Genomic DNA, 8,903 nt, shown 5'->3' on the forward strand with positions numbered 1-8,903 from the left:
GTTTGCGTCCTGAAACATTGGTGTGTGTTCCCTGTGTCCAGTAGTGGTCTGGAGGGGTCAGGAAGCCTGCCTTTCAATTTGAGGGAGCAGATGGTTTGAGGTCCTCTCTCTTCTATGGCTCTAGTATACTGCATAGGAGCTAATAAAATACTGGGTTTATAGTTGACATTTAAATCGCTGATTGATCATCAAGATTGGGAAGTATCATTGGAAATGAAAATAGGAAGAGTCTTAAGATTTTTAGTTTTTTCTTTTTTTTCCTGTGTCTCAAAAGGTATGTAGTATTTTACTGAGTGGTTGGGAATAAAGTTTGCAGTATTCAGTGTATTCAGTTTTAGTATCTAAATAGAATTAAACTGCTACTGTTAACTGGAATAACACTTTGTTACTGACACATTTTAGAATGCATCTGTTCATTAATTACCTGTTTGGGAAGACTGTAGTTAATGATTTTAAGAATGTGGCTATAAACCTCCAATTGACTCAAGAAAAGCAAGTAAGTCAAGATTGACAAATGTATAGGCTCTTCATCTTATTGTGTGTGTGTGTGTTTTTTTCCCTTTTAGTTATTCGGCAAGGTGTAAAGAACTCTATCACTCTGAAGACAGTAAACTTCATGGGGTGTAATCTGACATGGCAGGGAGCAGATCACATGGCCAAGATCTTAAAGGTGATTTTTTTATGTTTAAACTTTCATGAAAACATATGTGATTGAAGCACATTAATATATTGATACAGATGGCAGTTAATTTTTGTCTTTTGATACATGTGAGTGCATCTTTCATTTTGTTGAAAGAATGTGACCAGTTTTCGTTTGGGATTCTACCATTTAGTAAAGATAGTCCACTTAATTTTAGAAATAAGAGATTTAATATATAATACATAATAATATTTTTATGTATTTTTATTTACTGTAAACGTTGATTGTGATACTGTGAAAAAATTATGCCATTATAGTCTTCAAGACTTAAATGAATCAAGTGTTTATTAGCTGCTGTAAGTTATAAGCTAATAAAAATCACTACATCAGCAATTTGTAAATATAGTTTTTAAAATAATGCCTTAACAACTTTACAGTGGTTGTAATGACTGTATTTAGGCCTAAAGTTATTTAATAATTTGACATGAAGCCTTTTTAATAGTTTGATGGTGCAGATCAGGGATAGGCAAACTATGGCTGGTGGGCCAGATCCAGCCCGTCATAAAAATCACTACATCAGCAATTTGTAAATATAGTTTTTAAAATAATGCCTTAACAACTTTGCAGTGGTTATAATGACTGTATTTAGGCCTAAAGTTATTTAATAATTTGACATGAAGCCTTTTTAAGAGTTTGATGGTGCAGATCAGGGATAGGCAAACTATGGCTGGTGGGCCAGATCCAGCCCGTCACCTGGTAAAGAAAGTGTTTTTGGAGCATAGTCGCATCCATTGTTTGGAAAGTTTTTTTGGAACATAGTTGCAGCCATTGTTTACATGGTAGCTATGGCTACTTTCACCCTACGCCAGTGGGGTTGAGTAGTTGCAACAGAAACTGTATAGCCCACAAAGCTGGAAATGTTTAAATTTAGATTTTAAAAATTGAAAAATTCTTTGATCCTATACAGGGCAAGTTCATTGACCCCTGGAATTGAAAACAGTCAAGAACATGGGTGCCGAAGCCAAATGGCCTAGGTTCCAATTCCCTTTCTCCCATTTCATAGCTAGTGACCATGAACCAATCACTTAACCTCTGTGCCTCATTATGAGGTTTAAATGAACTAATTTGTATAAATAGTTTGTAAGTGATTGCTGTTATTAGCAATCACTAATTTGTAAGTGATTGCTGTTGTTTTTGCTTGGAGCTTTTAGAAGTTATTGTTAATAGAAAAATGATACTAATGATTTTCGTTTTAGAGTGTCAAAGGCACTTTGAGTCCTTTATTTTTTCAAGAATGTAATAAGACTTTTTTCATTTAAAGTCAGTGTTCCCTATTACCAAAATTTATTTTATGAATATAAAGAATTGAATGTCTTTAAGACAAGACTTGTGGTTAAATGTCAAACCATTATTTTTCCCAAGGCACATCAAACTTGCTGTGCATAGTCCAGGCCTCTAAAGTTTGTGTGCATACCCTAGGTAGCATGTGAGATCCATTTTGTAATACAGTTTTTAAAATAATGCCTTGGACTTCCCTGGCGGTCCAACAGTTAAGACTCTGCGCTCCCAATGCAGGGGGCCCAGGTTCGATCCCTGCTCAAGGAACTAGATCCCACACGCATGCCGTAACTAAGAGCCCGTGACTTAGAAGGTAAGGAAAACAATTCATGGACTGTAATTGCGTTGTCCAACTTTACATAACAGTTCAGAAACAGGTCATCCAGTGGCTGGAATCTAGTCACTGACGGAGTAGAATCTGGGTCACTGGACTCGTAAACCAGAACTGACTGTTTAATTTCTCAGCTTGATTCCCCTGCCATATATGCTTGATATGTGTGTGTGTGTAAATCTCTGACATAATAAGCCATACTCAGTAGGCACACCCTGTTTCTTTATTCAAGCATCTTAATTTCCTCCCATTAAATCTTTGAAGTATCCGACTACCAGGAGGCATGAAGAAACCTGGGCTGAGAGTCTTCCTTCCGGGAGATCTGATCTTGACTGTATGGCTGGTTTGAGGCGCATCACTCTGAACTACAACACGCTCATTGGTGACCTGGGTGCGAGTGCTTTTGCGGAATCTCTTAGTGAGGATTTGTGGCTTGGAGGTAAATTCTAAACTTGAAACTATTGAATTTTTAATATGATATATGCTTAGCTTTTGGCATGATACTGTTGTGATTGGATTTTTTAAAAGCCTCATTTTTCTGATAGGTTTTATTTTGCTTGTAAACTTTCTCTACGAGTTGCATATATTCTTTATAGAAAATGCAGTTACAAGAGAACAATTACCTATAATCTTAATACCCAGACATAATCACTGTTCATTTTAGTGTGTATACTTTCAGTCTTTTTTTTTCTATGAATATATTTTGTCCACTTAGGGATAACAAAAATAAAATTGTAGTATACTTGCTATTTCATATTCCTGCTTTTTTCATTGAATGATGTATCATGTAGTATTCCATCATATTGATGTCCCATAGTTTAATCAACTCTTTGCCATTAGATTTAGAGAGTTTGTTTTTCCCTGTCAGAAACATTTTGAATACATTGTATATACATCTCTGTGTCCATCGGGATTACTTCTATAGAATAAGGAACTAGAAGTGGAATGACCTGAGTGTGACATATTTGTAAGACTTTTGATACACATTGCCAAATTACCATCCAGAAATGCTATGCCAGTTTGTAGTCCACCCCAACAGTGGATGTGAAGCCTCCCTCTCACAAACACTGGCTTGTAGCACTTGTAAAAAAATGTAAAACTACAAAAATGAATACCTCTCCATTTTCTATGCAAGTAGGATTATTCCAAATACATAGCTTATCCATTCTTGTATATAAGCTTTGTCGAGTTTTTCACTTACAAATAGTACTCTGATATATATCCTTACCTATATCTCTGACTATTTCTTTTGGTTAAATTCTTAGAAAGAGAGTTGTTAGATCAAAAGGGTATAGACATTATTTAAAGACTCTCCTTACAGAATCTTGGCTTAATCTGATAGGAGAATAACCGCATTTTGTTTTATTTTGTGTTCATTTGATTTACTGGTGAGGTTTACTGGCTGTTTGTATTAATTTGGCTATTTGGTTAATTATACCGTGTGTCCATTCTTCTGTAGTGAGAGCTTGTAAGGCTTGTATCATATCCTGTCAGATCCGTATGTCTGACTTGCTATTTCTGTGTGTCATGGGGGTGTTGGATGGTCCACAAAACACTTAAAAAAAAGACTCACCATAGTTTCCTTTCATGTAATATTTGTAAATACCTGTGCTTTGGTGATGATCCCTTTGATTTAAAGGAGTAGGTTGTTCAGCCCTAGAACTACTAGAATTCATGATCAGTTTTTCTGGTTTTTGTCTGACTTTTTATGGAGAGAGTTCTTGACCATCATGCTTTCATGATAGGTTTTTAGTATGTATTGTCTATTCACACATTGTTTGAATTTGTTATTATTTGTATCCTCCTAGAGTTGTCTTTTTTGCTCTAAAACTAACACTTATTACATTTCTTCTATTTTGTTTTCCCCTTTTAAGTAGTTTCAAGTGTGATTTAGAGCTGAAGATCATGATCAAAAGAATGCAGTGCATCTCTGAGCTCCACCAGTTTTTGCTTGTGAGGTTTACATGCCACTGCCGCCCTTGCTAATTATGAACTGAGATTCATTTTGTGATGCTTTTTGCTCATAGGTTATCTACAGTTATTCTTCTGTATACAGTTGTACAGTTCTGTAATTGTAAAATATGTTGGGTGATTTATTGGTACTAAAGCCAGGGTTATCATTGCACATCCAAGAAGAGGTTTTTAAATTGGATTATGCATTATGTGTGTGCGTATACATTTCTGTTGTTTTTCCATACCCCAAATTACAAACCTGCCATAACTTGTCTTGTGCAGGACTCTTCCACACGTGAGAAAATGAGATTTGTCTATATGTTAAATCTGTAGGATTTAAGGATGAAAGACCTTTTGTCTTTCATCAAAAGCACTTGACCTGCAGCACTGTGGCCTCACCAGTGAAGGAGCAAAGGCTTTACTAAAGGCCCTTGAAACCAACAGAACTCTGCTCGTTCTGGATATAAGAAAAAATCCACCTGTTGGTATGTGGTCACTTTTTTTAAATTGATTAACACATAGCAAAACAAAAAGAATTTGTTCACGTATTGACAGTTTTTAAAACTTAATGTGTTCAACTTTCCTCATCATATACTGTTGGCCCTTGAACAACATGGGGTTAGGGGTGCCGACCCCTACGCGGTTGAAAATCTGGGTATAAGTTTATAGTCAGTGGTTCCGCATCTGTGGATTCAACCAACCTTGGATCGTGTAGGACGATAGTACATATTTATTGAAAAAACATCCGTGTGTCAATGGACCCGCGAGGTACAAACCCATGTTGTTCAAGCTTCAACTGTACTTTTCTAGTGTTGCACTTCCCTTATGTTTTTGGCAGATGATGTACTAATTAAAGTGAATTATACTTGTAAATTCTTCTTATCTCTACTCTGAATAGAGGTGACCCTAGATACTAAGCCTGCTTCCACCAAGAGCATTATTTCTTTCCTGTGCAACTGAATTATACTTGTAAATTCTTATCTCTACTCTGAATAGAGGTGACCCTAGATACTAAGCCTGCTTCCACCAAGAGCATTATTTCTTTCCTGTGCAACCTTTGAATTCTTGCAAGGAGTACTTTATTCATTTGTCAGAATCACAGGTAATTTTTTTAATATCTTCTGTGTGCCAGATACAGGTTAGGCACTAGGACTAAAGCAGTGAACCAGACAGAGAAAAGTCTTGCCCTCATGGAGCTTACATTCTAGTGAAGGAGTTCAGATAGAAATGAATAAACAGATAAGTAATATAATTTTCGATAGTAGGAAGTGCAGAAATATCTTAATGTAAGGAGAGTGAGGGGGGTCAGGTAGGACTCCATTGGATAGGTTTGTTAGGGGACAGCTTCACTGGAGAAGTGGCATTTGCACGGAGACCTGAATGAAGAGAGGAGCAAGCCATGGAAGATCTGGGGTAAGCACATTCCAGGACAAGGAGGCAGTGAGTATGCAGGAATGTAGGTGGGTGGAGTATTTAAGGAAAAGCAAGGAGGCCTACACGGCCAGAGTACTGAGTGAAGAAGAGTGTGGTATGACATGAGGTCAGGGTGCTAGCCAGGGGTCTGATGTTATAACGTCTTGAAGGCCAGAGTAAAGATTTGGATTATTCTAAATGAGTAGTGGGTATTGAACTGGAAAAAGGCTTGATCCAAATCGTATGTGCATAAGGTGACCTGGTACAGAGAATGGACTTGGGGGGATAAAGAAGAGAAACAGGGAGACTAGTTGGGAGACTATCACAGTGGTCCAAATAAGAGATGTTTCTGGCTTAGCTTAGGTTGGAAGTTTGGAGCAAGTGAAAAGCGGTTGAATTCAGGTTGTGTTTTGAGGGTATAGCTAACAAGGCTTGCCAATAGATTAGATGTGGGGTATGAAGGAGATAGTAACACGGAGACAAGTCGTTGATGATTATGTGTGCAACTGGGTGGTATCACTTAGAAGAAGGGGGCTGATGGGAGGAGCAGCTTTTGAGGGAATATTGCTATGTTAGATGCCCTTTAGGTATCTAAGTGTCTGGACAGTGCTCAGACTGTACTTTCTATCGAAAGGTATCCAAAGCCACTTTAGATGCAAAATGTTTAAAGCTGACCTTTGCTGCTGCCAACATCGTAGCCACTGTGGGCAGTCTGCAGTATGGCATCTTAGGTTTCTGAGGAAGAAACTAGAATACACAAAGGGGGAAATAAGTGTACAATTGCATAATGTAGATTTCATATTTAATTTTATGGGAAAAGCAATAATTAGTTGGCTTTTGGTTTTCAATGGAAATAGCCACTCCTTGGGAAATAATTACGCTAATTTCAATTTGTTTTACTTTAAATCATTCTGTGATGAAAGCAGTTAGGAAAAAAGGTCTGCAGAATGGAAGGAGTGCCACGTCAGAGGTATATAACATGTTTTAATTCTCACGGAAGAATTTCTCTTTAACGGCTTGTTTTTCTTTCCTTCTTCAAAGAAAATTATCAAGGTACTTTCTGCCATCTTAAAACTAAGTTTTTATTCAAATGAAATGGCTTTTCTGTGTTTGAAAATGTTGTGTGATGCTTTAATTTAGCTTCCCAGAAATGCAGATTGAAGACCTTTTATTAACTTAAAATATCTTAATTTGCAATGAAGATCAAACCCTCCTCGATTACCTGTAACTTAAGTGGCATATTTATCATTTCTCTCTCAGTACCAGTGGATAACTTCTCCATCGGTGAAGGAACCATCCAAAGCTGCTAGACAGAAAAAGAGAACTATGATTTTGGGAAGTGGTCGAAAAGGAAAAACTACTCTTAGAATTGGTAAGTCTTTCTTTTTTTTAATGCTACTAGAACTTATACCCCTTATATGTCCGGTGGGCTACAATTAAAACAGCCTTACTGGTTATGCCTTAACGTTTAATTATTTCCTTAATGGTTAGCTGTCAGTATTATTTGTGGTTCTTATGGAACGCACCTAGGATGTTCCTGACACATAGTGTTTAATATGTATTAGATATTAATTTTAATATGATAAAGCTCTTGAAGTGACAAAATCCATATCCAGATATGAGGTCACCTTTTCTCCCTTTCACGTGGGGTGCAGGCCTTGGGAAAGAGAGGGGAGCATGTGATGTGTCTAGTGACAACCCCAAAATAAAATAAATTAGGCAGAGCCCTTGGCACTTTACAGATATGAATACCTTTTATTGTCATCAGAACCCTGTGAACAGACAGTGTTTTACAGCAGCGCAGACAGGTTAGGGTCAGGTACACCGGGGAAGTGGATCAGGCAGGATAAGAACATGCGGAGAGTCAGTGGAGGCTGGTTCCAGAGGCTTTACTAAGGAAACAACAAAAATCACAGATGATAATGATTGTTTTTTTTCCAAATGCAGGAATCAGTGGAAAAACTAGAAATGATCATGTTCAGAATTGTGATCAGTTGTGTCTACATATGTAAAAGTCAGTTACTTTCCCATAAGCCAGAAATAACAATAAAAAACAAGGAAAGATCCCATTCTCAATAGTCACAAAAATTAGTAAATATCTAGAAGTCAGTTCAGTGTTCACCTGAAAAAGTTAGTGCAAAAGGATAGATGAAATATTTTAAACATACATGATAACATTAATAAAATATAATGTTAACATATGATCCATCAACATATAAAGCCACTGGCAGAGGCTGGTTCCAGAGGCTTTACTAAGGAAAGAACAAAAATCACAGATGATAATGATTGTTTTTTTTCCAAATGCAGGAATCAGTGGAAAAACTAGAAATGATCATTTTCAGAATTGTGATCAGTTGTGTCTGAATATGTAAAAGTCAGTTACTTTCCCATAAGCCAGAAATAACAATAAAAAACAAGGAAAGATCCCATTCGCAATAGTCACAAAAATTAGTAAATATCTAGAAGTCAGTTCAGTGTTCACCTGAAAAAGTTAGTGCAAAAGGACAGATGAAATATTTTAAACATACATGTTAATATTAATAAAATATAACATTAACATATGATCCATCAGCATATCAAGCCACTGGCAGAGGGAAAGACAGATCGGTGGAAAAGTCCAGAAACTGGTCCCTGTTTACTTGAGAATTGTATTTTAACTTAGACAATTTTAAAGTCTAACTTGACTTTTTGTCTAATTGACTGATTGAAGCATTGATAATTCATTTAAACAGAAATTAGATATTTGCATCACAGCATAAACAAATTCTAGTCAGTCGAAAAGATGCAAATGCAACTAAATGCAAGAAGTAAATACAAAATACAGGAGAGAATTTCTGTGTAAGTGTAGGGAGTACAGAAGCCTTCCTAAGTAAGCCATAAAACTCAGAAGCCATAAAGTAAAAGATATTTAATTACATGAAAATTTAAAACTTTTCTACAGTTCAAGACATAAACAAAACAAAATGACAGACACAAAAGTTTGGTAGTGTATTACCATATAAAGGTTACTGTTGGTATAGAGAAGAACCCACAAATAAATGAAACAGGATAACCAAATTTTAAAAAGGCAGGGGGTGGTTTCTAACTGTATGAGCAAACAATTCAGAAGAAACACAGCTGGCTACTAGACAAATGAAGAGGGGCCAACTTCTTTAGGAAATGCAGATTAAAACCATGGGATTTTCTTCCCCTCTGACGGGCAGAAATTCTAAAGACTGATAACATCTG

At 36.5% G+C, this 8,903-nt stretch overlaps 1 pseudogene; it reads left to right on the top strand.

Moving 5' to 3' along the window:
- LOC112067547 (centrosomal protein of 78 kDa-like) overlaps positions 1–7,115 on the top strand; it is a 13,021-nt pseudogene extending 5,906 nt beyond the window's left edge.
- The last annotated feature ends 1,788 nt before the right edge of the window (positions 7,116–8,903 follow it).

This window comes from Physeter macrocephalus, chromosome 4 (assembly GCF_002837175.3).
Source record: "Physeter macrocephalus isolate SW-GA chromosome 4, ASM283717v5, whole genome shotgun sequence".
NCBI classification, from domain to species: Eukaryota; Metazoa; Chordata; class Mammalia; order Artiodactyla; family Physeteridae; genus Physeter; species Physeter macrocephalus.